General features: G+C 51.6%; 1 long non-coding RNA gene across 1 annotated transcript in view; it reads right to left on the bottom strand.

Moving 5' to 3' along the window:
• LOC120638665 overlaps positions 1-24343 on the bottom strand; it is a 122091-nt gene that overhangs the window by 77345 nt on the left and 20403 nt on the right. Inside the window, exon 2 of the long non-coding RNA XR_005660506.1 lies at positions 988-1099. This is a non-coding gene — a long non-coding RNA (uncharacterized LOC120638665). The remainder of the gene's footprint in view (positions 1-987; positions 1100-24343) is intronic.

Genomic DNA, 24343 nt, shown 5'->3' with positions numbered 1-24343 from the left:
CGGCTCCTCCGCCTGCATGCCGTGTGGCCTGGGGCATGTCACTTCACTCCTCTGGGCCTCAGCTACCCCATCTGGAAAATGGGGATGAGGACCGGGAGCCTCCGGTGGGACACCCTGATTACCTAGTATCTACCGCAGCGCTTAAAGAGGGCTTGTCACTTCGTAGGTGCTTACTAAATATCACAAGAATGATTACTATTGGAGAAGCAGCATGGCTCAGTGGAAAGAGCAGGGGCTTTGGAGTCAGAGGTCATGGGTTCGAATTCCTGCTCTGCCACTTGTCAGCTGTGTGACTGTGGGCAAGTCACTTCACTTCTCTGTGCCTCAGTGACCTCATCTGTAAAATGGGGATTAAGACCGTGAGCCCCACGTGGGACGACCCGATTTCCCCGTGCCTACCCCAGTGCTTAGAACAGTGCTCTGCACCTAGTAAGCGCTTAACAAATACCAACATCATTATTATTATTATTTATCACTTCGAAGGTGCTTAAGAAATACCACAAGAATTATTACTATTATTATTTATCACTTTGTAGGTGCTTAATAAATACCACAAGAATTATTACTATCATCATCCTCTGAGCTTATAAACGTACCGACGCTGACTCCTCGTCAGCCCCACTCAATATTTTCCCTTTAATTCGCGAAGACAAACTCCAAACCTAACTTTATTTAGTCCTTACACCGAGTAAGACCGCCACAATGATGTTTTGTCTAAGATGTCTCCCTTCAGCTAGAATTACAGCAATTATACATTACGCTGACAGATTTGGGCCCGCTCCCATTAAGACACTCTACAAACATTCCTGCCACCCGCCGGCTTTGGGAACTGATGAAAAATAAATGAAATGAAACTCCGGGGAACGCTTCTAAAGGCGGATCTGGAATGGTCATTTCAAAGGCAGAAGGCTGAGGAAATTCGGTGGGAGAAATCACCCTTCTTAAGCCGGAACGTCAAGAGAGGTAAATGAATATTTCAGTACGTACCGCGAGCCCGCCATCCTGGGAAAATCTTTTTCCGGAGTTCCTTTTCTCCTGTCGTCCTCTCCCCTCCATGGACGAAATTATTTATTTTCCTTCGGGATTTCGCTCAGATTCACTGCAAAAAAAAAAAAAAAAACCAAACGTGCTTTTAAATATCCAAGTGGCAGGGGTCGATTCGTTTCCTTATTAACTCTGGAATAAGTGCAAGTCGCGTTCCAAGAGTTTAGGAGTCGCCCAAAGCAGCCGGGACATCGGGACCCAAACGAGAAAGGTGGCGATTCCCGGCTCTGGCAGTTGTTTGCTGCGTGACCTTGGGCAAGTCACTTAACTTCTCACTTAGCCCCTCTAATAATAATGATAATTGTGGCATTTCTCAAGTCCTTCCTATATGCCAGCGTCTGCACTAAGCGCCATGGTAGAGACAAGATAAAATAATAATAATAATAATAATGGTATTTGTTAAGGGCTTACTACGTGCCAGACACTGTTCTAAGCGCTGGGGTAGATACAAGGTCATGAGGTTGTCTCACATGGGGCTCCCAGTCTTCATCCCCGTTTTCCAGTTGAGGTCACTTAGGCCCAGAGAGGTGAAGTGGCTCGCCCAAGGTCACACAGCAGACAAGTGGCAGAGCTGGGATTAGAACCCAGGGCCTCTGAATCCCAAGCCTGGGCTCTTTCCACTAAGCCATGCTGCTTCTTCCCAAAATCGCCTCTTCCCCTCCTCAATTTTCCATCCTTCCCAGCAGTATCCGAGGACATCTCCTGCCTCCTCTCCAATACTACCCCCTCCACGTGTGCGTCGGATCCCATTCATTCATTCATTCATTCAATCGTATTTATTGAGCGCTTACCCTGTGCAGAGCACTCTACTAAGTGCTTGGGAGAGGACAATGCAACAATAAACAGATCCATTCCCTGCCCACAACGATCTTTCGGTCTAGAGGGGGCAGTTACACGGGGGAATTCCCTGGAATCACATTGGCTTTAATCATATGTCACCTTATAAAAACTCTCGCCCCCTCCTTCCCTCCTTCCTTAACTGCCAGCCTCAACCATTCACTCTCCTATGGCCTCTTCCCCACAGCTTCAAACATGCCTACGATGATGATGATGGTGGCATCTGCTAAGCATTTCCTACGTGTGAAGCACTGTTCTAAGTGCTGGGAGGGATACAAGATGATGAGGTCGCCCCACGTGGGGCTCACAGTCTTCATCCCCATTTTCCAGATGAGGTCACTGAGGCACAGAGAAGTTGCCCAAAGTCACACCGCTGACAAGCGGCAGAACCGGGACTAGAATCCATGACCTCTGACTCCTAAGCCCGGCCTCTTTCCACTGAGCCACGCTGCTTCCTGCCTACGTCTCCCCCACCCTCTCTTAAACCCCCGGCTCCCTCCAGTTTTCACCCCATCTCCCTCCTACCCTTCCTCTCCAAACTCCTTGAGCGAGTCGTCTACACCCGCTGCCTCCAATTCCTCTCCTCCAACTCTCTCCCGGGCCCCCTCCGACCTGGCTTCCGTCCCCTCCACTCCCCTGAAACGACCCTCTCCAAGGCCCCTTCTCCGATGCCCTCCTTCTTGCCAAATCCAACGCCTTCTACTCCGTCCTCATCCTCCTCCACCTCTCGGCTGCCTTCGACACTGTGGAGCGTCCCCTTCTCCTCAACACGTTATCCAACCTCGGCTTCACGGACTCCGTCCTCCCCCGGTTCTCCTCTCATCTCTCTGGCTGTTGGTTCTGTCTCCTTCGCGGCTCCTCCTCCCTCTCCCATCCCCACGGTGGGGGGCATCCTTCAAGTTTCAGTTGCGGGTCCCCTTCTATTCTCCTTCGGCTCCCATTCTCTTGGAGAACTCATTCGCTCCCACAGCTTCAACTCTCATCTCTACGCAGATGATCCCCAAATCTCCAACTCCTTCCCTGTTCTCTCTCCCTCCCTCCAGGCTGACATCTCCTCCCGCCTTCGGGACGACTCCACCTGGCTGTCCTCCCGCCACCTCAAACTTAACACGTCCAAAGCACAGCTCCTTATCTTCCCTCCCAACCCCTCTCCTCTCCCAGACTTTCCCGTCACTGTACGTGACACCCCCATCCTTCCCGTCTCACAGGCCCGTAACCTTGGTGTCAACCTTCACTCCGCTCTCTCATTCATCCCATATATCCAATCCGTCACCAAATCCTATCGGTCCCTCCTTCGCAACCTCACCAAGATCCTCCCTTCCTCTCCATCCAAACCACTATCACGTTAGTACAATCATTCATCCTCTCCCGCCTTCATCAGCCTCCTCTCTGACCTCCCAACCTCCTGCCTCTCCCCACTCCAGTCCACACTTCACCCCGCTGCCCCGATCATCTTTCTAAAGAAACGTTCTAGGCATGTCACCCCCCTCCTCAAAAATCTTCACCTCCATATCAAACAAAAACTCCTCACCATTGGCTTTAAAGCCTCCCATCCCCCGGCCCCGTCCTCCCTCACCTCCCTTCTCTCCTTCTCCCGCCCGGCCCGCACACTCCGCTCCTCTGCCGCCGATAACCTTCTCCCTTGCCCTAGTTCTCACCCGTCTCTCCGCCGATCCCCGGCCCCCGTCCCGCCTCTGGCCGGGAACGCCCTCCCTCCTCAAATCCCACAGAAAATGACTCTCCTCTCCTTCGAAGTCTTACTGAAGTCATACTTCCTGCGAGAAGCCTTCCCAGACTAAGGCCCTTTTCTCATCTCCCACTCCCTCCCGCTTCATCCCGACTCACTCCCTTTGCTCTTCCCCCTCTTCCCGCGCCACGGCACTTATGTATCCATCTGTCATTTTATTTATTTATATTGATGTCTGCTTGTATTGATGTCTTTCTCCTCCCCCTCTAGAGAGTGAGCTCGTTCTGGACAGAGACTGTCTCTCTTTATTGCTGTATTGGACTTTCCCAAGTGCTTAGTACAAGTAAGCACTCAATAAATGCAACTGAATGAATACATTCATTCATTCAATAGTATTTATAGAGCGCTTACTATGTGCAGAACACCGTACTAAGCGCTTGGAATGGACAATTCGGCAACAGATAGAGCTAATCCCTGCCCATCGACGGGCTAGGGCTCAGAGTCTCAATCCCTGTTTTACAGATGAGACAACTGAGGCCCATGAAGTGAAACGACTTGCCCAAGGTCACACGGCAGACAAGCGGCAGAGGCCGCATTAGAACCCAAGACCTTCTGACTCACAGGCCCGGGCCCTCTCCACTGTGCCGCGCTGCTCCTCCGTGGCGTCGAGAGATGAAGCGACTTACCCAAGGTCAAACAGCAGACAAACGGAGGCGCCGGGATTAGAATTCTCACTAAATTCCAGGCATTCCTGATAAATTCCCAGAGGGGAAACTTCTGGGGGACGACGGGGTCCGGCTCTCCGGACCAGCCTAAATCGGGGGGCTTACCCACCTCTATCCAGTGACCGGTGACCTCTGACCTAGCCAGTGACCTCTGACCTAGCCCGGCCCTGAAGCGGGAAGTCGGGTCCAGCTTCCACCGTGGCCAGAGGCAGGATCGGGGAGTCTGGCCCCGCGGAGCCGAACGGCAGGAGATAAACCCATTTCCCAAAGCTGACGTCCTGCTTTCCCATCCGCCTTCGGCTCCGAGACGGCGAGCTCGTCGTGGGCGGGGAACGGGTCCGTTTATCGCTCCGCTGCCCTCTCCCCAGCGCTCGGTACGGTGTTCCGCAGGCGGCGAGCGCTCATCGAACTCGACTGAACGACGCACGAGCCGATGAACTCATCTTCGCGCTCGGCGAAACCGAGTTTGACGGACCAAACGCTCGTTGGCTTTTCTTGGGCGTTTAACGGCGAAAGGCTGACCTTTTGCAGATTCCTATTGAGGCCGATAACGCTCCTCGAGGTTTAGCCGTTGGCCACGGGAGCTTCGCTAAGGGGCAGTGAGATCGTTTATCACCGCTAATTGGCTAAACCCATTCATTTCAACCGTCGCAGAGCAGTTTCTCGGGCCTCAACCGCTTCTATTTCACTCATCACGGCTCAGATCTTCACGGCCGGTACGGTAACCTGTCCCGGAGGCGCTCGGTACAGTGCAGGGCCCCCGGTGGGTGCTCAGTAAACCTTATCTCACCACCACCATCCCGCCGATGGTGATGTTCGCCTTTGAAGCAGTGTGGCCTAAAGTATGGGGCCCGGGCCTGGGGGTCAGGAGGTCACGGGTTCTAATCCTGGCTCCGCCACTTGTCTGCTGTGTGACCTTCAGCAACTCACTTCACTTCTCTGGGCCTCGGTTCCCTCATCTGGAAAATGGGGATGGAGACCGGAAGCCCCACGTAGGACGGGGACTGCTTCCAACCCGATTTCCTCGTGTCCACCCCAGCGCTTAGTACAGTGCCTGGCACGTAGTAAAAGCTTAGCAAATACCATGATTATTATTATAACTATTACTATTGTGGCTGAATAGAGAAGCAGCACGGACTAGAGGAAAGAGCCCAGGCCGGGGAATCAGAGAACCTGGGTTCCATTCCCGACTCTGCCAATTGCTTTCTGTGTGACCTTGGACAAGTCACTTTACTTCTCTGGGCCTCATTTAACATGAACGATAATTATGGTATTTTTTAAGCACTTACTATGTGCCAGGCACTGTACTAAGCACTGGGGTAGATACAAGGTAATCAGATTGGACATAGTCCCTGTCCCACATGGGGCTCAAAGTCTTAATCTGAGAAGCAGATTAAGCACGCTGAGAAGCAGCGTGGCTCAGTGGAAAGAGCCCGGGCTTTGGAGTCAGAGGTCATGGGTTCGAATCCCGGCTCGGCCACTTGTCAGCTGTGTGACTTTGGGCAAGTCACTTCACTTCTCGGTGCCTCAGTGACCTCATCTGTAAAATGGGGATGAAGACGGTGAGCCCCACGTGGGACAACCTGATTCCCCTGTGTCTACCCCAGTGCTTAGAACAGTGCTCGGCACATAGTAAGCGCTTAACAAATACCAACATTATTGTTATTGTTATTAATCCCCGTTTTCCAGATGACCCCCAACCCTCCTCCCAATTCCCCCTACTCCCTCCCTCTGCTCTATCCCCTCTCCCTCCGCACCGCACTTGTGTATATTTGTATATATTATTTATTACTCTATTTTATTAATGAGGTGTATATATCGCTGATTCTATTTATCTTGATGGTACTGATGCCTACTTGTTTTGTTTTGTGGTCCGTCTCCCCCTTTTAGACCGTGAGCCCGTTGTTGCGCAGGGATCGCCTCTATCTGTTGCCGAACTGTACGTTCCAAGCGCTTAGGACAGTGTTCCGCACACAGTAAGCACCGAGTGAATAAATGAGGGAACTGAGGCCCAGAAAATTGAAGTGACTTGCCCAAGTGTCACAGCAGACAAGTGGCGGAGCCGGGATTAGAATCTAGAACGCCAGGAAGGTTGCAAGGCCCCCACACCTAAACATGCCAACGAGGCTGGAGGCCTTAGAGGACTTATCAATCCTCTAAGCAGTGTGGCTCAGTGGAAAGAGGCCGGGCTTGGGAGTCAGAGGTCATGGGTTCGAATCCCGGCTCTGCCACAAGTCAGCTGGGTGACTGTGGGCGAGTCACTTCACTTCTCTGGGCCTCAGTGACCTCATCTGGAAAATGAGGATTAACTGTGTGTCTCACGTGGGACAACCTGATGACCCCGTATCTCCCCCAGCGCTTAGAACAGTGCTCTGCCCATAGTCAGCGCTTAACAAATACCAACATCATCACCAATCGCTCAATCACGCCGCCTCTTGTCCGCTGGGTGACCTTGGGTAAGTCACTTCACTTCTCTGGGCCTCGGTTCCCCCATCTGTAATATGGAGATTAAGACTGCGGGTCCCACGTGGGACAGGGACTGTGTCCAACCTGATTATCTTATATCTACCCCAGCCTTTAGAACAGTGTTTGACACACAGTAAGAGCTTAATAGATACCGTAAAATAAAAAAAGAAGTCATGGCCCCTATCCGCGTCTGGGAAGGTGGCTACCAGACCATCACCTGGGCCTAGACTGTAAGCTCCTTGTGAGCAGGGAACGTATCCGTTTACTGTCGTACCGTCTTCCTTATTGATGTATTGAGAAGCAGCCTGGCTTAGTAGCTCGAGCCGGGCCGGAGAGCCAGGAGGACCTGAGTTCTAATCCCGGCTCCGCCCCTTGTCCGCTGTGTGACCTTGGCCCGGTCACTTCACTTCTCTGGCCCTCAGTTTCCTCTTCTGGAAAACGGGGATGAAGACGGTGAGCCCCACGTGGGACGGGGACTGTGGCCGACCTGATTAAACTTGTATCCACCCCAGTGCTTAGAACAGCGCCTGGCACATGGTAAGCACTTAACAAGTACCGATAATTAATAATAATTACTACTATCATCCTCCAAAGCGCTTAGTACAGTGCTCTGCACAAGGTAAGCGCTCAATTAATACGATTGAATGAATGAATAAACGAATGACTATAGCCAGGGGAAAGAAGTCAGCGTCGACCCCTCTCCACGATTCCTCTGGGAACATTTCTCCCCTCCCCGCCCCGGGGCCTGAGACTTCTTCCCTCTTCCTTCCGTAACCCTCAGTAAGCACCGGCCCACGGAGAAACTAAATGATTTTACGCGAAGACCCGAAAAGACAAGTTAGTACTTAGAACATCTGGCAAAGCTCTACCTGAAGATCAAAAAATTTCCACCCTCCCGTAAGCCTTGGGATTTTTGTGCTGGGTTTTTTTTCGATCCTTGCCACAGGCTTGCCTCTCTTCTCGTCAACCGAAACCCTAAAAGGGGGGGAAAAAAAACTACCTCATGTGAACCATGCTAAAAGCCAAACAAGTAAAGATTAAGGGATTAAGTGTAAAAAAAACCTATTAATGGGCTCGAAATAATACTAGGATTTGAAGAAGGGGTAACAGCTGTCAGAATGAAATGCCTGACGAAAGTGTAAATGTGGTCTCCCTCTCTCCTCGTGGATAAACGCTGGGTTTATTGGAGGGAAAAACCTGGAATTTGGGAAAATTCCACTCAATTTTCCACCCCATACCCTTGGCTCCCTGGAGCTCACTGTGGGCAGGGAATATTGGGAAGCAGCGTGGCTCAGTGGAAAGAGCCCGGGCTGGGGAGTCAGAGGTCATGGGTTCGACTCCCGGCTCCGCCACTTGTCAGCTGTGGGACTGTGGGTGAGTCACTTCACTTCTCTGGGCCTCAGTTACCTCATCCGTAAAATCGGGATTAACTGTGAGCCTCGCGTGGGACAACCTGATCACCCTGTATCTACCCCAGCGCTTAGAACAGTGCTCTGCACATAGTAAGCGCTTAACAAATTCCAACATTATTATTATTATTATTTCTGGCTGTTGTTATATGGTACTCTCCCAGGCGCTTAGCACAGAGTTCTGCACGTAGTATGTGCTCGATAAATACGACTGATTGACTGACCAAAAGCAACCGTAATTGTGACATCTGATAGAAGCGTGGCCTAGTGGGTAGAGGCCGGGCCTGGGAGTCAGAAGGACCTGGGTTCTAATCCCGGCTCTGCCACCTGTCTGCTGTGTGACCTTGGGCGAGTCGCTTCACTTCTCTGGGCCTCAGTTCCCTCCTCTGTCAAATGGGGATTGAGACTGCGAGCCCCATGGGGGACAGGGACTGTGTCCAACCTGGTTCGCTTATATCTACCCCAGTGCTTCATTCATTCATTCATCATACAATAGTATTTATTGAGCGCTTACTATGTGCAGAGCACTGGACTAAGCGCTTGGAATGGACAATTACGACAACAGATAGAGACCAACCCTGTCCAATAACGGGCTCACAGGTTAGCGCTTAATGAACACCTCAGAAGGTCAGAAGGTCATGGGAGTACATTACTGAGTTGGTAGACACGATCCCTGCCCACAATAAATACCAATCGATCAATGGTATTTATTGATCACTTACTGTGTGCAGAGCATTGTACTAAGCGCTTGGGAGAGGACAATGCCGCAGACTTGGCAGACGCGTCCCCTGACCACAGCGAGCTTCCGGCCTACTGATGAATCAATTAATCGATCCATCAGAGTCAGTCAGGCAGCAGGGTCTGAGTCCGCCCTGCCTCAGAGAATAAAAATAATAATGTTGGTAGTTGTTAAGCGCTTACTACGTGCAGAGCACTGTTCTAAGCGCTGGGGGAGATACAGGGGAATGAGGTTGTCCCACGTGAGGCTCACGGTCTTCACCTCCGTTTTACAGATGAGGGAACTGAGGCACAGAGAAGTGAAGTGACTTGCCCACAGTCACACAGCTGACAAGGGGCAGAGTCGGGATTCGAACCCATGACCTCTGACTCCCAAGCCCGGTTTCTTTCCACTGAGCCACGCTCCTTGTTCTTTCCACCGAGCCACGCTGCTTCCCCGAGAACATGTTCATTCATTCATTCAATTCATTCAATTCATTCATTCAATTCATTCAACTCATTCACTCATCTGTAGCGAGTGCTTACTGTGTGCAGAGCACTGTCCTAAACGCTTGGGTGAGTACAAGACAACAATGAACAGACACATCCCCTGCCCACACCAAGCTTACACATCCCGCTCTCTCCACTGCAGACCACACAAGGAGACTAGGAAGTCAGTCAGTCGTATTTATTGAGCGCTTACTGTGTGCAGAGGACTGTACTAAGCGCTTGGGAGAATACAATAGAACCGTAAAAAGATACATTCCCTGCCTACAATGACTTGACAGTCTAGAGGAAGAGACCGACATGAATAGAACGCATGAGCAACCCCTGGAGCGTCTTGAAGAATGAAGAGATGTGGTCAGAACGGTTTTTCTTTGAAAAGTGACGTGGGTAGCAAAGTGAAGTCATTCAATAGTATTTATTGAGCGCTTACTATGGGCAGAGCACTGAACCAAGCGCTTGGAATGTACAATTCGGCAACAGATAGAGATAATCCCTGCCCAGTGACGGGTTTACGGTCTAGTTACCTCCTCTGTAAAATGGGGATTAAGACTGTGAGCCTCATGTGGGACAACCCGATGACCCTGTATCTACCTCAGCGCTTAGAACAGTGCTCGGCACATAGTAAGCGCTTAACAAATACCAACATTATTATTATTATTATTATTATTATTATTATTATTATTAATCAGGCGGGACCAGAGTGGTGAGAGACAGGAGGCAGGGAGGTCAGCGAGGAGGCTGATGCAGTCGTCCAGGCGGGAGAGGAGAAGCATTTGGATTCGCATTTTGAACGGGGAGGAAAAAGCAGATTTTAGTGATGCTTTGAGGGATTTGGTGACAGATTGACCATGTGGGTTGTAAAAGAAAGGTGAGTCGAGGAAAAGGCCAAGGATACGAGCTTGTGAGACGGGAAGGATGGTGATGCTGTCGATAGTAATGGGAAAATCAGGTGGAGGACAGGGTTTGGGTAGGAAGATGAGGAGCTCTGTTTTGGTCAGGTTAAGTTTGAGGTGACGGGAGGACAGCTAAGTACATGAAGGGGAGGACAGCTAAATTTGTCTGCCCCCCCGTAAACCCGTCAAACGGCAGCGACCGTCTCTACCTGTTGCCGACTTGTACATTCCAAGCGCTTAGTACAGTGCTCTGCACATAGTAAGCGCTCAATAAGTACTACTGAATGAAAGTAGAGACGTCTTGAAGGCGGGAGGAGACGTGCGTCTGGAGAGAGGGAAAGAGATCGGGGCTGGAGAGGGAGATTTGGGTGTCATCCACATAGAGGGGGGAGTTGAAGCCGGGGGAGCGGATGAGTTCTTCGAGGGAGGGGGTGGAGATGGAAAATAGAAGGGGACCCAGAACTGAGCCTTGAGGGACCCCCACAGTGAGGGGGCGGGAGGCGGAGGAGGAGCCCGCGAAGGAAATTGAGAATGAGCGGCCGGAGAGATAGGAGAAGAACCGGGAGAAGATTGAGTGTATAATTCAGGTGCTTCCATTTCTGCTAGGTTTCAATCAACAGTTTTATCTGAGGACTTACTTTGTGCAGAACACTGTACTGAGCACTAGCAAAAGTACAATAGAGCTAGTTTGCACAGTCCCTGCCCTTGGGTTGTTGACAGACTACTCTATGCAAAGCGCTGTACTGAGCGCTTGGGAGAGTCAATAAGAGGTAGCAGACACGATCCCCGTCCTCAAGGACCTTACAGTCTTCTGGGTGGAGAGCACTGTACTGAGTGCTTGGGAGAGTCCAATAGAGTTAGTAGACATGAATCCTGCCCTCAAGAGGCTGACAGTGTACTGGGTGCAGAAAACTGTACTGAGAGCTTGGGAGAGCTCCCCTATCCTAAAGAAAGCCTCCCTCGACCCCTCCCCAGCTACCACCGGTTACGGCCCCATCTCCCTCCCGCCCTTCCTCTCCGAACTCCTCGGGGGAGTCGACTACACCCGCCGTCTCGAGTTCCGCTCCTCAAATTCTCTCCTTGACCCCCTCCAAACTGGCTTCAGTCCCCTTCGCTCCACAGAAACGGGCCTCTCGAAGGTCACCGACGATCTCCTTCTGGCCAGATCCACCGGCCTCTACTCCATCCTCATCCTCCTCCACCTCTCGGCTGCCTTCGACCCCGCGGGCCACCCCCTGCTCCCGGAAACCTCACCTCACCTCGGCTTCCCGGACGCCGTCCTCTCCCGGTTCTCCTCTTCTCTCTCTGGTCGTTAATTCTCAGTCGTCTCTGGGGGCTCCTCCCCCGCCCCTCCTCTAACTGTGGGGGTCCCTCAAGGTTCAGTTCTGGGTCCCCTTCTATTCTCCATCTACACTCACTCCCTTGGAGAACTCATTCGCTCCCATGGCTTCAGCTACCACCTCTCTGTGGACGACTGTTGCTGAACTGTACTTCCCAAGCACTTAGCACAGTGCTCTGTACCCAGTAAGCGCTCAATAAATATAGTTGAATAAATAATTTCCAAATCTCCACCTCCAGCCCTGAGGTCTCTCCCTCTTTCCAGTCGCTCACCTCCTCCCACCTTCAGGAGATCTCTATTTGGCTGGCCTCCCGTTAAACTTAAACACGTCCAAAACAGAGCTCCTCATCTTCCCATCCTAACCCTGTCCTCTCCGTGACTTTCCCATCACTGTAGACATCACCACCACCCTTCCTGTCTCACAAGCCCCTAACCTTGGCATCATCCTTGATTCCTCCCTCTCGTTCAACCCACATATTGAATCCATCACTAAACCCTGGCGGTCCCACCTTTACAAGATCCGCCCTTTCTTTTCTATCCAATCTGTCTCCCCGTTAATCCGACCGCTCATTCTCTCCCGCCTGGATGACCGCATCAGCCTCCTTGCTGACCTCCCTGCCTCCTGTCTCTCCTCATGCCAGTCATTCATTCATTCATTCAATAGTATCTATTGAGCGCTTACTAGGTGCAGAGCACTGGACTAAGCGCTTGGAATGAACAAGTCGGCGACAGATAGAGACGGTCCCCGCCGTTCGACGGGCTCACGGTCCGATCGGGGGAGACGGATGGACGAGAACGATGGCGATAGATAGAGTCGAGAGGAAGGACGTCTCGTAAAAACCGATGGCGACCGGATAGAATCGAGGCGATGTACATTTCATTAACAAAATAAATAGGGTCATGAGAATATACACAGTCGAGCGGACGAGGACGGTGCCGAGGGGATGGGAAGGGAGAGGGGGAGGAGCGGAGGGAGATGGGGGGCGAAGAGGGTTAAGCTGCGGAGAGGTGGGGGGGGGGGGTGGTAGAGGGAGTAGAGGGAGAAGAGGAGCTCGGTCTGGGAAGGCCTCTCGGAGGAGGTGAGTTTTAAGTAGGGTTTGGAAGAGGGGAAGAGAATCAGTTTGACGGAGGTGAGGAGGGAGGGCGTTCCAGTCCAGAGTTGGCTCTGCTGCCCGCATCATCTTTCTACAAAAACATTCTGAACACGTCACCCTGCTCCTCAAAAAACTCCAGGGGTTGCCCATCCGCCTCCACATCAGAGCAAAACTCGTCACCAGCGTCTTTAAAGCCCCCCCGTCCCCCGGCCCCCTCCTCCCTCCCCTCCCTTCCGTCCTCCTCCGGCCCGGGCCGCACACTCCGCTCCTCCGCCGCCGCTCGCCTCCTCCCGGGGCCTCCGGCTCGCCCGGCCCGCCGCCGATCCTCGTCCCCCGTCCCGCCTCTGGCCTGGACGCCCTCCCTCCTCAAATCCCACAGACGATGACTCCCCCGGCCTTCAAAGCCTTATGGAAGGCCCATCTCCTCCAAGAGGCCTTCCCAGACTAAACCCCACTTTTCCTCATCTCCCTCTCCCTTCCGGGTCACCCTGACTTGTTCCCTTTCCTCTTTCCCCCTCCCAGCCCCGCACCACTTATGTCCAAAGCTGTCATTTGATTCATTTCTATTCACGTCCGTCTCCCCACCTCTAGACCGTGAGCTTGTTGTGTGCCGGGAATATATCTGTTCTATTGTTCATTCATTCATGCAATAGCATTTATTGAGCGCTTACTATGTGCAGAGCACTGGACTAAGCGCTTGGAATGGACAAATCGGCAACAGATAGAGACGGTCCCTGCCCAGTGACGGGCTTGGAGTCTAATCGGGGGAGACGGACGGACGGAAACAATAGCAATAAATAGAATCAAGGGGATGAACATCTCATTAAAACAAATTGTTGCATCGTCCTCTCCCAAGCGCCTAGTACAGTGCTCTGCACACAGTAAGCGCTCAATGAATACGAATGAATTGGAGGACCAGAGATTGAGTAGACACACACGCCCTGCCCTCAAGAAGGTCCTTGCCCTCCTCCACCGGGAGCCCCTGCCTCGCCTCTGACTGGAAAAGAGATTTCTTCTCACACGGTCAGCGAGGAGGGGGCATTCTCGCTTCAAGCTGGTCAATTAATCAATCATTCAGTGATATTTATTGAGCGCCATGTGCCCAACCCTGAACTAAGCGCTCCAGAGGGTACAATACAGTGGCGTTGGTAATAATAATAATAATAATAATAATAATGTTGGTATTTATTAAGCGCTTACTGTGTGCAGAGCACTGTTCTAAGCACTGGGGGAGATACAGGGTCATCAGGTCGTCCCACGTGAGGCTCCCAGTCTTCATCCCCATTTTCCAGATGAGGAAACTGAGGCCCAGAGAAGTGAAGTGACTCGCCCACGGTCACCCAGCTGACAAGTGGCAGAGCTGGGATTCGAACCCGTGACCTCTGACTCGCAAGCCCGGGCTCGTTCCACTGAGCCACGCTGCTTCCCTGTCCTTAGAGTACTTAGCGCTGTAGTACTCTGTAAGCGCTCAGTACGTACGATCGAATGAACAGCCTAACTATTCACCTGGACCTTCTGCAGGGCGGAGAATGATGCTAGGTAGCAGGAAGCTTGATGCCGCGGAAGGGAGATGGTCCGGAAGCCAGAGGTCCAGGGTTCGAATCTCACCTCTGTCCCCTGCCCGCTTTATCTCCCTGACTCGCTCTCTTTATTCATCCCCTCTCCCAGTCCCACACCACTTATGTCCATCTCCGTCATTTCTTTATTTCTACTAACGTCTGTCTCCCCTCTAGACTGTCAGCTCACTGTGGGCAGGGAAGGTGACTTCCAACTCTTGACTGTCCTCTCCCAAGCGCTCGGTACAGTGCCCTGCCCACGGTAGACGCTCAATAAATAGCACCGATCGACTGCTCGGTTCCCTCATCTGCAAAAGGGGATAATACCAGCCTTTCTACCTACTTCACAGAGTTATTGTTATCATCCTGGTTCTCCCCCAGCGCTTAGAACAGTGCTCTGCACATAGTAAGCGCTCAACAAATACCAATATTATTATTATCATCATTACGGCTTTGGTTAAGTGCTTAATTTGTGTCAACCGCTGTTCTAAGCTCTGGGGTAGATGATAATAATTAGGGCATCTGTTAAGCACTCACTATATGCCAGGCACTGTACTAAGCGCCGGACAGAGGTCGCACACGGTCCGTGTCCCACACGGGGCTCACGGCCTTAATCGGAGGGAGACGAGCGATCGAATCCCCATTCTGCGGATGAGGAAACGGAAGCACAGAGAAGTGAAGTGACTCGTTGGAGGTCACACAGCGAGGAGATGGCCGAGCCGGGATTGATGATACTGATGGTTTGTTAAGCGCTTACTATGTGCAAAGCACTGAGCCAGGTCCGTGAGGCCGCGAGGCGAAAAGGAGCTAAGAAATGTGAGAGCCCTTTGGAAATTAAAGCATTCTACAAAAACCAAAGTGGTTTTTTGAAACTTTTTGAAAAAGAAAAGTATCTTTTCTGCCCTCGGGTGGTTTAAAATGATGATGATGATGATGACGGAATTAGTTAAGCGCTTACTCTGTGCCAAGTACTGTTCTAAGCACTGCTTAATAACCGTATTTGTTAAGCTCTTACTATGGGCTAAGCACTGTTCTAAGCGCAGGGGTAGATACAAGGTAATTAGGTTATCCCACTTTGGGGCTCACAGTCTTCATCCCCGTTTTACAGATGGGTTAACTGAGGCCCAGAAAAGTGAAGTGGCTTGCCCAAGGTGACACAGCAGAGAAGTGGTGGAGCCGGGATTAGAACCCAAGTCCTCAGACTCCCAAGCCCACGCTCTTTCCAGAGAAGCGGCGTGGCTCAGTGGAAAGAGCCCGGGCTTTGGAGTCAGAGGTCATGAGTTCGAATCCCAGCTCTGCCATTTGTCAGCTGTGTGACTGTGGGCGAGTCGCTTCACTTCTCTGGGCCTCAGTTCCCTCATCTGTCAAATGGGGATGAAGACTGTGAGCCCCACGTGGGACATCCTGATTCCCCTGTGAATACCCCAGCGCTTAGAACAGTGCTCGGCACATAGTAAGCGCTTAACAAATACCAACATTATCATTATGTCCACTATGCCCTGCTGCTTCTCGCCTAAGCAGTCAAAAATAGCTAAATATATGAAGATAATAACGGTATCTGTTAGGCATTCACTATGTGCCGAGCACTGTTCTAAGCCCTGGGGTAGATACAAGATCATTAGATCCCACATGGGGTTCAGTGGCACTGAATCCTCACTTGCAGATGAGAAAATAATAATAATGTTGGTATTTGTTAAGCACTTACTATGTGTATGTTCTAAGTGCTGGGGTAGATACAGGGTCATCAGGTCGTCCCACGTGAGGCTCACAGTTAATCCCCATTTCACAGATGAGGTCACTGAGGCCCAGAGAAGTGAAGTGACTCGCCCACAGTCACCCAGCCGACAAGTGGCAGAGCCGGGATTCAAACCCATGACCTCTGACTCCCAAGCCCGGGCTCCTTCCACTGAGCCACGCTGCTTCTCAGCGCTCAGCTGTACTGAGCGCTTGGGTAGAGGACAACAGAGTAGGTAGACAGAGGAGGAGGAAGAAGCAGCATAGCTTCGTGGCTAGATCCCGGGCCCGGGAGTCAGAAGGACCCGCGTTCTAATCTCGGCTCCACCACTCGTCGGCTGTGTGACCTTGGGCAAGCCGCTTCACTTCTCTAGCCCTCAGTGCCCTCATCTGGAAAATGAGGATGAAGCCTCCGAGCCCCGCGGAGGACGGGGACTGTGTCCACCCTGATCGACTTGGATCGACCCCAGTGCTTAGAACGGTGCTTGGCACATAGTAAGCACTTAACGAGTACCATGATTGATATTATTATTAAGAAGGAAGAGGAATAGGAATGTGAGTCTGTGTTTAAGTGAAGGGTCTGAAAGATATACGTACCTTAGAATCAAGGGAAATGGGGAGAAGCAAAGTGGCCTAGTGGTTAGAGTCTGGGCCTGGAAAGCAGAAGGGCCTGGTTTCTAATCCCGGCTCCTCCACTCGTCTGCTTTGTGATCTTGAACAAGTCACTTCTCTGGGCCTCAGTTCTCCACTCTGTAAAATGGGGATTCAATGCCTGTTTTCCCGCCTACTTAGACGGCAAGGGGACTAATAATAATAATAATGTTGGTATTTGTTAAGCGCTTCCTATGTGCCGAGCACCGTTCTAAGCGCTGGGGGAGATACGGGGTCATCGGGTCGTCCCACGTGGGGCTCACGGTCTTCATCCCCATTTTCCAGATGAGGTCTCTGAGGCCCAGAGAAGTGAAGTGACTCGCCCAAAGTCACCCAGCCGGCAAGTGGCAGAGCAGGGATTCGAACCCATGACCTCTGACCCCCAAGCCTGTGCTCTTTCCACTGAGCCACGCTGCTTCTCTATAAAGAGAGCACACCCAAGTTCAAGGGCAACACGGAAGGGAGAGGGAGACGAGGAAAAGAGGGTTTAGTCAGAGAAGACTTCTTGGAGGAGGTGGCCCTTCCAAAAGGCTTTGAAAGTGGGGAGAGCGATAATAATAATAATAATAATGTTGGTATTTATTAAGCGCTTCCTATGTGCCGAGCACTGTTCTAAGCGCTGGGGGAGATAAAGGGCGATCGGGTTGTCCCACATGAGGTTCACCGTCTTGATCCCCATTTTACAGATGAGGTAACTGAGGCCCAGAGAAGTGAAGTGACTCGCCCACAGTCACACAGCTGACAAGTGGCAGAGCCGGGAGTCGAGCCCATGACCTCTGACTTCCAAGCCCGGGCTCTTTCCACTGAGCCACGCTGATGGTCAGTGGGATATGAAGAGGGAGGGAGGGCCGGGCCAGAGGCAGGACGCGGGCCAGGGGTCGCCGTCGGCGAGGTAGATGAGATCGAAGGATGGTTAGTATTTTCTAATCGTTGCCATTTGTCCGCTGTGTGACCTTAGGCAAGTCACTTCACTTCTCTGGGCCTCAGTTCCCCCATCTGGAAAATGGGGATGGAGACTGCGAACCCCACAAGGGACGGGAACTGGGTCCAACCGATTTGCTCGTATCTCCCCCCCAGCCCTTAGGACAGTGCCTGGAGCACAGTAAGCACTTAACAGACACCACACTTATTATTACGATTATTATATAATAATGTTGGTATCTGTTAAGCGCTTACTCTGTGCAGAGCACTGTTCTAAGCGCTGGGGGAGATGCAGGGTCATCAGGTTGTCCCAAGTGGGGCTCCCAGTCTTCATCCCCATTTCACAGATGAGGTCACTGAGGCCCAGAGAAGTGAAGTGACTCGCCCACAGTCACCCAGCTGACAAGGGGGCAGAGCCGGGATTCGAACCCGTGACCTGTGGCTCCCAAGCCCGGGCTCTTTCCACTGAGCCGCGCTGCTTCTCTAATGTATATATATAATTCTCTCTATATATAAAATTCTATAATACGATGATGACCATATGATGATGAGAAGCAGCGCGGCTCAGTGGCAAGAGCCTGGGCTTCGGAGTCAGAGGTCATGAGTTCGACTCCCGGCTCTGCCACTTGTCAGCTGGGTGACTGTGGGCGAGTCGCTTCACTTCTCTGGGCCTCAGTTCCCTCATCTGGAAAATGGGGATTAAAAGTGTGTGAGCCCCACGTGGGACAACCTGACTACCCTGTATGTCGCCCAGCGCTTAGAACAGTGCTCGGCACCTAGTAAGCGCTAAACAAATACCGACATTATTATTATTATTATCATATGGTCGGCAGCGATCACCGGCGATAATATCTCGCGGCCCTCGTCCTTTCCGGAATCCCGCTTGAACATCGGGCATTTCGCGGTCCCCGTGGGCCCCCGTCGGACGCTGTACGACTTTTAGCCGTACCTTGCGGGCATGTGGGATCAAGAAAACCGTGGGATAACTGACGCATTTAGCTGGCAGACGACCTGATGACCCTCTATCTCCCCCAGCGCTTAGAACAGTGCTCGGCGCATCGTAAGCGCTTAACAAATACCAACATTATCATCATCTCCCGTCTTCGGTACCGGAACGGAAACTGATCTCTTCCGATCGGACGGCCGTTGAGCGGTTAGCCAGACCCGTCGACGTAAAGAGGCCGGGCTTGGGAGTCAGAGGTCATGGGTTCTAATCCCGGCTCGGCCACTTGTCAGCTGTGTCACTTCACTTCTCTATGCCTCGGTTCCCTCATCTGTAAAATGGGGACGGAGCCCGGGAGCCCCACGTGGGACAGTTCCCTCATCTGTAAAATGGGGATTAACTGCGAGCCTCGCGTGGGACAACCTGATCACCTTGTATCCCCCCCCCCCCAGCGCTTAGAACAGTGCTTCGGACATAGTAAGCGCTTAACGAATGCCAACATTATTATTATAATTTGGTAAGGACTTCCACGATGCCTCTTCGGCCGCCCGAAACGCCCCAGCAGGAAGCCTGTCAGAGCCCGGTGCCTTATTTTTGGCCGGGCGGCGTAAAAGGAAGTCAGCGCGCGCTTTTATGGATGACATTAAGGCCGGCGACCGCGTGGATCACGAGAAACTCCGCAGCACGTCACGGAAAATGGGCAGAATGGCCCATTTCCTTGCATGAATACGGAACCTGAATGACAATAAGAACAGAATCTGGAGAGACAGATCGGTCGCCCATTAGTAAGGGACCAAGACAAGGATGCATCTTTTCGCCTTTTCCGTTCATCCTTTAGACCGACTACCTGACGAGAGAAGCCGGATTGGATGAAGACAAACGGGGAGTAAAGGTTGGAGGGAGGAAGAACATAAACAACCTCCGTTAGGATGATGAAAAGACCCTACTAGCAGAAAGCGTAGAAGACTTGAAGGGCTTATTATTAAAAGTTAAGGAACAGAGTAAAATGTCGGGCCTATATTTGAACGTCAAGAAGACACAGGTCCCGACAGCTGGAAGCTTTAACACGTTCGTAGAGGACGGGGAGTGGCTCGGCGGAAAGAGCCCCGGCCGGGGAGTCGGAGGTCATGGGTTCGAATCCCGGCAGCTGGGTGACCGGGGGCGAGTCACTTCACTTCTCTGTGCCTCGGTTCCCTCATCTGTAAAATGGGGATGAAGACTGGGAGCCTCAGGTGGGACAACCTGATGACCCCGTATCCACCCCAGCGCTTAGAACGGTGCTCTGCACATACTAAGCACTTAACAAATACCAACATTACTATTATTATTATTATTGAAATGGCTGACAGTTTTTCTCTCCTGGGATCGATAATCGAGAATAAAGGAAATAGAAGCCAAGAAATATGTCAAAGGTGAATTCATTCATTCATTCAGTCGTATTAATTGAGCGCTTGCTGTGTGCAGAGCACCGGGCGGAGCGCTTGGAATGGACAAATCGGCAACAGACAGAGACGGTCCCTGCCCTCCGACGGGCTTACAGTCTGACGTTAGGAAGGCTTGATACGAAAAGCTTGGAAAAAGATCTGAAATGCACTGATGTAAGAATTGCCACAAAGATATAAATTGTCAACTCTACGGTGTTTCCAGTGACAACGAACGGATCCCCAAGCCGGACAGTGAAAAAACAGGATAGAAAGAACATCGATTCTCTTGAAACGTGGTGTCGGAGAAGGCTTTGGCGATTACCGGGGACGGCCTGAAAGCCGAACAGATGGATTTCAGAGCAAATGAAACCCAAGCGGGCTTCGGAAGGTCAAACGACTCGACTTAGACGGGTGGATTTTGGACACGTCATCAGGAGGACTGATTCTCTGGAGAAGACACTAGCGCTAGAAAAAGTCCAGGGAAAACGTGGAAGAATCAGAGAGGGAGAGAGACCCTAACACCGCTAGCGGAAGAGCCGTCAGAAAGGTGGCGGATTATGGCAGAAGACAGGGCGCTCTGGAGAAAGTATATCCGTGGAGTCGCTGTGAATCGGAAATGACTAGTCGGGACGGAATAATAATAATGATAATAAAGTGATCATCACGAAGCCTTTGGGACATCCATTATCCTTCCCCCCCCCCAATTACGCTTATGAAATAAGCTTATGCCTGTCTTCTTGTTTTGTTGCCTGTCTTCTTGTCTTGTTTCGCTGTCTGTCTCCCCCTTTTAATAATGTCGGTATTTGTTAAGCGCTTACTACGTGCAGAGCACCGTTCTGAGCGCCGGGGGAGATCCAGGGAATCGGGTTGTCCCATGTGAGGCTCACGGTTAATCCCCATTTTCAAAATGAGGTCACTGAGGCCCAGAGAAGTGAAGTGACTCGCCCGCAGTCACCCAGCTGACTAGTGGCAGAGCCGGAATTCGAACCCATGACCTCCGACTCCCAAGCCCGGCCTCTTTCCACTGAGCCGCGCCGCTTCCCTTTTAGACTGTGAGCCCACTGTTGGGCAGGGACTGCCTCTATCTGTTGCCAAATTGTACTTTCCAACCACTCGGTACAGCGCTCAGCACACAGTAAGCGCTCAATAAATACGATTGAATGAATAAATACAATTGAATGAACGAAAGCCGCCCCTAAACTCTCACAGCTTTCACCTGGACATTTTAGATTTGGGGAGGAGGAGGAGGGGAAAGCAGGGGGCTGTCATCCGAGGCCCCATCGATTTACCGAGCTGTGTGGCCTAGTGGGTAGAACCCGGGCCCGGGAGTCAGAAAGAGCTGGGTTCTAATCCTGATTCCGCCATTTGTCTGTTGTGTGACCTCGAGCAAGTCGCTTGACTTCTCTGGGCCTCAGTTCCCTCATCTGGAAAACGGGGATTAAGACTTTGAGCCTCATGTGGGACACAAACTGTGTCCAACCTGAGTAGCTTGTAGAGAAGCAGCGGGGGCTCACTGGAAAGATCCCGGGCTTGGGAGTCAGAGGTCGTGGGTTCTAATCTAAGCCTCCACCACTTAGCTGTGTGACCTTGGGCAAGTCACTCAACTTCTCTGTGCCTCAGTGACCTCATCTGTCAAATGGGGATGAAGACCGGGAAGCCCCACGTGGGACGACCTGATCACCTTGTATCTCCCCCAGCACACAGAGGGGTGCTTGGCACATAGTAAGCGCTTAACAGACGCCGTCATCATCATCATTATCATTATTATCATCCACCTCAGCGCTTAATACAGTGCCCGGCACATAGGAAGCACTTAACGGATACCATAAAAAAAGAGCCGGAAAATACCTCGACCGCTCTCCGAGGGTCTTCTCTCATATGATCCCTCATCAATATTCAGTAAGCGCCTTCCGAGAGAGGAATCTCTCTTTCAGAAAGCCCCAGGCCTGGCACCCTGACACCTTGAGCCTTTCATTGAGAAGGAATTAATTCCCCCGCTATTTTTTTTCTTCCATTTGCAAATTACTCGGCGCTGCTGAAACATCGTCGGCGATCCCACGGCGAAGGAAAGAAAAAAACAACCCCTCTCCACCCCCTCCAAAAAAAAACAAAAAACCACAAACCCCAATCATTCAAACTTTCCGGCCCCGGTATAAATGTTTGCATTCCGCTCCAGTTATCTGAAACAGAGGAAGCTTTCCGTTCGCTCTAACGCGCCGGGGACATACAGCTGACGGAGAAATATTAATTCTGCAAAGGGGAGAGTGGAATTTAATTCTCTCTCCCTTGAAAGGGACACCCCCCTGACACAGACACACGCCGAACCCCTCGAACCTCGGCAAAGACCGCTCCTTTCCCTGTTGGTAAATTCATCCGACGATCGGTTTGAGGTGGGAAATGAAACGGTGCGTCTTGGGACCGGGAGGAAAACAAAACCAGATAACGACCCCGGCTCCACCACTTAATTATGGTATTTGTTAAGCGCTTACTACGTGCAGAGCACTGTTCTAAGCGCTGGGATAGATACAGGGTCATCAGGTTGTCCCACGTAGGGCTCACGTTTTTTAATCCCCATTTTTTACAGATGAGGGAACTGAGGCACCGAGAAGTTAAGTGACTTGCCGCGTCACTTCTCTGGGCCTCAGTGACCTCATCTGGAAAACGGGGATGGAGACCGGGAGCCCCGCGCGGGACAGGGACTGGGGACTGGGTCCAACCTGATCGGCTTGTATCCACCCCAGCGCTTAGTACAGTGCCGGGCACATAGTTCAGCACTTATTCATTCATTCATTCATTCAATAGTATTTATTGAGCGCTTACTATGTGCAGAGCACTGGACTAAGCGCTTGGAATGGACAAGTCGGTAACAGATAGAGAGGGTCCCTGCCCGTTGATGGGCTCACGGTCTGATCGGGGGAGACGGACCGACCAGAACGATGGCGATAAATAGAGTCGAGGGGAAGAGCGTCTCGTAAAAACAATGGCAACTAGATAGAATCGGGGTGATGTACATCTCATGAAACAAAATAAATAGGGTGATGAAGATATAGACAGTTGAGACCAAATACCATGATTATTATTATTATTATTATTATCAGCTGACCTAATTGGCTTTAAGACCTCCAATCCGCTCACACTCTAAGGGGGAATCCTCCAGTCAGTCGATGGAGCGTATTTATTGAGCGCTTACTGTGCGCGGAGCACTGTCATCCCGGCTCTGCCGCTTGTCAGCTGTGTGACCTTGGGTAAGTCACTTCACTTCTCCGTGCCTCAGTGACCTCATCTGGAAAATGGGGATGAATAATAATAACAATGTAGGTATTTGTTAAACGCTTACTACGCGTATCTTCTCATGAAGACTATGAGCCCTAAGTCATAATAATAATGTTGGTGTTTGTTAAGCGCTTACTATGTGCAGAGCACCGTTCTAAGCGCTGGGGGAGAGACAGGGTGATCGGGTCGTCCCACGTGAGGCTCACGGTCTTCATCCCCATTTTGCAGATGAGGGAAGTGAGGCCCAGAGAAGTGCAGTGACTTGTCCACAGTCACACAGCTGACGAGCGGCGGAGCCGGGATCTGAACCCATGACCTATGACTCCCTTGCGCTTCTAAGTGGGACGACCTGATGACCTTGTCTCTCCCCCGGCGCTTAGAACGCTGTTTGGCACAAAGTAAGCGCTTCGCAAAATACCCACATTATAATGATAATTTTGATACTCGTTAAGCGCTTACTATGTGTTAACCGCTGTTCTAAGCACCGGGATAGATACAGATAAGAATCAGGTCGGACACGGACGCCGTCCCACGTGGGGCTCACAGTAACAAGAGGAGGGTGAACAGAGGGTGACTCTCCATTTTACAGATGAGGAAACTGAGGCACCGAGAAGCTAAGGGACTTTTGTTAAGGTATTTGTTAAGCGCTTACTATGTGCCAAGCACTGCACTAAGCCCTGAGGTAGAAGCAAGTTAACCGGCTTGTTAGTCACAGGGGCTCACGGTCTTCATCCCCATTTTACAGATGAGGGGACTGAGGCCCAGAGCAGTGAAGCAGAGATGAGAAGCAGCATGGCTCAGTGGAAAGAGCCCGGGCTTCGGAGTCAGAGGGCATGGGTTCGAATCCCGGCTCGGCCACTTGTCAGCTGGGTGACTGTGGGCGAGTCACTTCACCTCTCTGGGCCTCGGTGACCTCATCTGTAAAACGGGGATGAAGACCGGGAGCCCCGCGTGGGACAACCCGATTCCCCTGTGTCTCCCCCAGCGCTTAGAACGGTGCTCTGCACATAGGAAGCGCTTAACGAATACCAACATTATTATTACTATTGAAGCGACTCGTCCCGGGTCACGCAGCCGATATGCGGTGGAGCCGGGATTAGAACCCAGGTCCTTCTGACTCCCA

This window comes from Ornithorhynchus anatinus, chromosome 1 (genome assembly GCF_004115215.2).
Source record: "Ornithorhynchus anatinus isolate Pmale09 chromosome 1, mOrnAna1.pri.v4, whole genome shotgun sequence".
Taxonomy (NCBI): domain Eukaryota; kingdom Metazoa; phylum Chordata; class Mammalia; order Monotremata; family Ornithorhynchidae; genus Ornithorhynchus; species Ornithorhynchus anatinus.
The sequence above is the reverse complement of the archived record's forward strand: the minus strand, read 5'-3'. Positions and strand labels throughout refer to the sequence as shown.